This window comes from Pinus tabuliformis, chromosome 8, assembly GCF_031772625.1.
Source record: "Pinus tabuliformis cultivar Carrire ecotype Pingquan chromosome 8, CPIR1, whole genome shotgun sequence".
Taxonomy (NCBI): Eukaryota; Viridiplantae; Streptophyta; class Pinopsida; order Pinales; family Pinaceae; genus Pinus; species Pinus tabuliformis.
The window spans coordinates 1,823,260,670-1,823,266,645 of record NC_142294.1 but is presented as its reverse complement, the minus strand read 5'-3'; positions in this window follow the sequence as shown (position 1 = coordinate 1,823,266,645).

Below are 5,976 nucleotides of genomic sequence, written 5' to 3'. Positions count from 1 at the left end.
AAGTGAGGAACTCTTTTTATGTGAGCGATATGAGTGTTATTTTGATGAATTGATAGAAGAGTGTTTTTATCATTCTATACTTAATGATCATTACTAAGGAGAATTACATACTTTCTACTTAACCTTGAGCCAAAAACACAATACAACTCATGTTTACGAGTCCTGGTTGACAATTAAATATTAGGAGGTTTAATTGCTAATTAAAACTCTCAACACCAAGGCTTGCAGACTACTGCATGTGCTTTCAAGTTAACCAGTTCCCTCCAGGACTGAGTAATCCTCATTTGCATGCATGGGTTTCTTTTTCCTTAAAAAAGAAAAAAAGAAAAAGCATCCCCAGATTTTAGGGATCCATTTTTAGTAGCTGGAGGTTACATGGAAAATCCATTTTAGAAATCTCGTGCCAAGTGTCACTTTTTCCTATATTTGTGGCATGCATGTCATAAGCCTCAATATTAGAAAAAAATATGTACCCAATGAAGAGCTCATTCCTCACATCAATCTTGGGGCTCTCACATCCCACATCGCATCTAGGAGTCTTTAGAACATTCAACTCAGTGTTTTCGTGGTAAGTGTGATTTTCATGTGTTTTGATTTGTTTATGTAGCTTTTTGTATTTCTCTTTGTGTAAGTGTTGTCTAGATGGTTTCAATGAATGCTTGATGTCATTTTGATGAATGTTAGCTTGTAGAATCATTGTTTCATTTTTCATTGCATCTCATTGTTGTCACAGGCATGACACTGTTTCTACACTCACGGTCATCATTGTGGTGGCTCACTTCACACATATGCTTGTTTTCATATTTTCTGAATCCTTCAATCATTGCTTGCAAGCATGATCATTCACTCTTGTTTTCACTCAACTTCACCATGCATTCAGACCTCTCATGTTTTCAGTCGCCTGTTGACGGGTCTGGGCTGCCTTAGCTTAGACCTTGCCTTGCATGACTAGCAAATGCACATTTCTGGAAGTAAAGGCACTGCCTTCCCTTTGAAAACTATGCAAATCTAGCCTACCACTAGCCTCCAGGTTTCCATTGTGCAATTATGGTAGGCAGTGCCTTGCTGGCCCCAGAAATTGTGCAATGTAGTTTGCTGGTTTGCATGTCATTGCTAGCTAAAACTAAGCATTGCGCAGTTTCAAACCTCAGCAAGCCAAGATGGACTATGCATTATGTAGTTCTAGTATTTAGTGAGCCTCCTCATAGCCCAAACTATTCCTTGCGCAGTTTTGGTAGTCAGTATCCTAGCCTCCCAGTGAAAATTGTGCAATCTTCATAGTCGACCACATAGGTATGTTGCATGTCAATCCTCCAATGTGCTTTACTTTTCAATCGACAAATTTGTTTCCATGAGTGTTGCTATGTCTCCAGGTATCACAGGTGTTCCTTTCCCTCTTAGCAGTATAGGTACAACGGCCTCCCAAAGGGTAGGGTCAAAGGACACCATTGAGAGCACAACGGAAGATGCAGTTGTGTGAGTGTCTATGAGATTTCCTATCTGTGAAGACACCAAGTTGTTTAGAGACAAGGATATCAATATGTAATGGTAGTGTAATTGCAGAGAGAAGCACCATTAGCAGCTGCAGAGGGTAGCAGTCTTGCGCATGACCAAGGCAGGAGGAAGGTTGTTGAGAGTTCAAAGGCGGAGCAAAGTTGCAAGTTCGAACTAGACCCACTTGTGATGAAAGGAGCTTTGGAGATTGAGGTGATAGTGTGATAAGAGGATCGCACAAATGAAAAGATAGAAACAGAGGATGGAGGAAACAGAGGAGTTGCAGGAGTTGAAGCCTCAACTTAGGGAAGAATAGGAGCTGCACAGAGGAGAGAAGGAAGCACGACAAGAACAGGTACAACAGGAGGCACAACATGCATAGATTGATGAAACTGCATCCATATAGGTCATCGGCGCATCCTAGGAGCTGACACATAGAAGATAGGTTGAATAGTGTTGTTGATCACATGCACGAGTGTTTAGGAGCATGGATGTCACTGTGCACATCCATGTGATCCCACCCATTGGCACACTCACTAAGGCGAAGACAAAGAACCAAGTCTGACTAGAGATGGACATGTACTTCGACGAGTTGATGCACATAGCCACCAGAGGAGACTTGGAGATTAGCGCAGACACTATGCATCAGTATGTTGCTGGTCTAAATGCACTCAAGACTGTTCTCCACATGTTATTAGATGAGTTGGATAGAGGAGCCAAATTAGTGTACTCGGATGCAACGGAGGCAAGAGTTCACTTCTAGAAGGATGTCACCATAGAGTACATGCACACGATCATTGACTACCAAGCTTGGCATCATTTTGCCACCATCGATCATTGCGAGGATGTCAAAGAGTTGGTCTTCCCATAGCTGTCCGAGTCTTATTAATGTATTCTATGAATTACTCAAGGCTATTTTGTTTGACATGGGTACATGTGCAAATTGTAATGTAACAAGTTCTAAAAGTGAAAGGCCAAGTGTCGATAGTCGAATGTAGCAATCATGTAGTAGTTGAAGGGTCATCAACATAGGTGAATATTTATGAGTGTAGGTGAAGAATCACGAAGGGGAATGTCAAGGGTCACCCCGCCCTTTTCTATTTATAGAACCTCATAAATCATTGTAGGGCTTTTGGGAACCAAGCTTCCTACAGGTGTATCTTAGAGAAAGCTTGGATTGTATTGTATTGAGCCTTGGCTTATCCACAATGCAGAGCTAGTATATCTCTTTAGAGGAGCAAGTGGTAGTGACTGTAATGTTCCATTATGGAGACTAGTGGTTGGTCATAGTTGTATGTATGATTGGATCTTTCACTTTCTTAATATAACAAAGCTGACATATTTCATGCATATGTTGTTATTGTATTTGAGCTATCTTGGTTACTTTAATGATATATGAAGTTTTTTTTATGCATGTATGTATGGATTTCTCTATACATGTTTGTATGAATATTATCAAGTTGTGTTGTTGGTTTAACCATCACTTTGAATCCTTGGCTAACTTTCTTTCTAGTTTGTGATGCATCTCTTCTCGTGTGTTCTCTTTCAAGATGTGTGTTGTCACAGGTTTTCAAATGGTACACTCATTCCCCATTCCATGTGTTAGAGCCATTCATGCACCTTCCTTGACTTGTTGCATATGTCACACCCTTTCTACCAACAAGGACATCTTACTCACCTCTATGCACAACCACGGTCAAGGCGATACCATACTACCCCACTGCTGGGACTTCTACACTAAACAGCCTGAGGTCTAGTTGGGATTTCTTACCGAGGAGATCCCCTAACATGTTGGCGGGTCTAGCAGCGTTAACAGGACAACAAAATATTGATCCATATGTAGTATCCATGCTATGGGACCCTTGCCATCAAACATCCTCATATCGATCCTTGGAACATGGTGGGTATTCAATCCAATGTTAGAGTTTATGAGATCATGACTAACATTTCTTTTGTTCTCATCATGAGTTTCCTTTACTATGCTTTCACCATTAGTAAGCATTTCTTGTAGCGAATTTGTTAAATCTATCTTCAAATCTTCAATGTTGTCTTTAAGTTTTGCTTCTATACCATCCATATTAGCTTCCATGCCATCCATTTTAGCTTTCATTCAACTCTTTAAACCATCCAGCTTAGCTTTAGTTACTTTTTGTGAGAGCGAAATTTGTTGCATTTGCTATCATAATTTTGATATATCATGTTGCATTTCTTCCTCTTCTTCTTGTGTCATAGTAGAGATTTTAGGTTTCTTACTAGGCATTTCCATTTTATTATTTCGGTTATCAATGAATGATAATTATGCTTCACAATTCCCTTTGAATCACTTCAAACTACTTTCTTACACAAAACTTATCCAAAAAAAAAAAACAAAAACTACAATTTTTTTTTCCGCTTTGTATGATCTTGATTTTGGAACGACTGTAACTCTGTAATTTAGGATATCCAAGTTCTCAAATTTCAGACTATGATATCCCTCTGAGTCCTCGTTCCAAATCCACAAGTATTATCGTGATTGGATTCTCAAAGAAAGCGTTATGCCCAATCTCTCGCAATGACCTAATTATATACTCGTTTAGTAGAGCGAACTTGTATGATGTGCCACATGTCATGGTTTCGATCTTCGGCTCTAAAAACGATACCCAAGAAACAAAATTATGTCCTCGTTCTATCACTATTTATGCAATTTGAATCCAATGCTCAGGGAGAAAGTTATGATGATTTTTTCAAGGTTACCTATTTGAGATCACATTCGAGAGCCTGCAAAAACCCTAACTTCCTCACTTCATATCTCCAACACTATAGTGAGACAAGATATTATATTTCGTCATGATTTTCTTCATGATTTCAGCACAAATGGGTTTTAATTTCAGCATAGGAAGATTCGTAAAACAAAATTTATAGTGAAAATTCCACAATGGCCAGTTTGAAGTAGTGAAACCCTAGAATCCAAAGCTCTAATACCAATTGTTATGCAACCAGCTCACAAAATAGAAGAAAGAGATAGATCAATAACTTCAAAAGTAGCCCCTTCTAGGGGGAAACCTCATTTACATTACACAAATGAATAATTCTTGGATGATACAAATTGAAAGACCTCCTTTCTATATATAGGAGTCTAAGGGGTCATAATATAATGAGAGCCAAATAATAATGTAAGGGCACAACAATAACAATAGTGGGCTTCTACAGGACACAATAATAACAAAATGGGGGCAACATGGGCACAAAAATAACAATAAGGGGCGATAATGACCATAATAATAAGGTAATACACTAGTATTATAAGGACCTAACGTGCAACATTCTTATAGCCATATCCATGATGGTTTTCTTCTTCCTTTCAACTATTTATTTTCTTAGATCTATGTTGATCATGTGCTAGTTGAAGAAAGTTAAGAAAATAATTTGAATCATACCCATCTCCTTTATCTAGAATTAATAATTTAATCTAATAACCACTTCCTTCTCTACATTTTCCTTAAATTCTCGAAACATCTTAAATTTTTAAAATTCCTTTGTGAAGAAATACACTGAGGTTTTTTTCCTATAATCATCTATAGAGATTAGGAAGAGTTAACTTTCTCCAAGTTATTGGGCTTTCATTTCACCACATGAGTCTATATGAACTAGGTCCAATGTTGCCTTTTCTCTACCAGAAACTCCCTTAGGGAATTTCTCCATGTGTTACTTTGCTATAATGCAACTCTCACATGAATTGGATGGACCTTGAATGGGATGCAAACCTTTAACCATCTTCTTCTACTATAATAGTCTTAGGCCACCAAAAAATAAATGGTCAAATCTGAAATATCACAACCAAGAATTATCCAAACAAAATGCCTTTTCAAGAAATGGATCATCGTGTCTGTAATAATTCATGGAAAGATGATATAAGTTATTATTTATCATTCTCACTTTGAAAATTAATATATTACTAAGAGTTTTATCATAGATGAAACAAACATCTCTCCTAAAGATTAAAGTATACCCTTTTTGACTAAGTTCGCCAACATTAAGAAGATTATATTTAAAGCATAGACCATGATACATAATTGATTTCCGTCTTTTCTGAATTTTCTTTGTGAGGGTGTTGACCATTCATTTCCCATTACTATTAAAATATTGTGTGACCCCAATTTTACTTCAATCCTCATCGAGATCTACAATTAGGCTTCTATTTCCTATAATATGATTGTTATAACTATATGCAAGCCAAATATCATTAGATGTCTCTTGAATAGCATTACAGGTAACGAATAAAGAGTCTTCATGGGTCTAAGAGGTGTTAGAATAGTTTTCATCTTGTCTTTTAAGGTCAAGTTTTCAAATAATCTACACGACTTTTCATGAAAAATAAATCACGCGATCTTCAACTATGAAATGTTCATACTGAGATCAAAATTCTTCTTCCTATAGTCATGTGCATAATGAACCAAAGTATTATAATAACGCGCTTAACTTTGTATTAATCATGCCACTAAT